General features: G+C 50.5%; 1 pseudogene; it reads left to right on the top strand.

Moving 5' to 3' along the window:
• LOC135903291 (U5 spliceosomal RNA) lies at positions 1–131 on the top strand (annotated as a pseudogene).
• The last annotated feature ends 324 nt before the right edge of the window (positions 132–455 follow it).

Genomic DNA, 455 nt, shown 5'->3' on the forward strand with positions numbered 1-455 from the left:
CTGCTCAGGTCTCTCCTCAGGACCCCACACGAATTAACCTTTCGCCTTTTACTAAAGGTTACCGTGGGGAGGGACACTCCAATGAGCCTATAGGCGAATTTTTGTGGGGCCCCACTTGTTTGATTGGGGCCTAATGTGTACATCTGTGCGCTGTTCATATATTCTTGACGCAGCACGTGTGTCCCGGCAGTCGTCATGCGTTAAGTTTAAACGGGACAAGCCTGGGTTCGCTATCAGCACTGTTGATTTATATGTGACCGCGAGAGGCGACACGTGTTGTTAATGCGAACACTATTCCTAGCACGGACAGGACAACTTTCAATCGAAGCTTTCTTTGACTCATCCTTCGACTTTTCCGCTGCTCCTGTTGCTGTCGTGCACGACGCGTTGCGAGGTGGTTCAGAGAGCGCATATACCGCGACCAGAGAGGAAATGCGACGCGAGAAAATCATTTG

The sequence above is a fragment of the Dermacentor albipictus genome, chromosome 2 (assembly GCF_038994185.2).
Source record: "Dermacentor albipictus isolate Rhodes 1998 colony chromosome 2, USDA_Dalb.pri_finalv2, whole genome shotgun sequence".
Classification (NCBI taxonomy): domain Eukaryota; kingdom Metazoa; phylum Arthropoda; class Arachnida; order Ixodida; family Ixodidae; genus Dermacentor; species Dermacentor albipictus.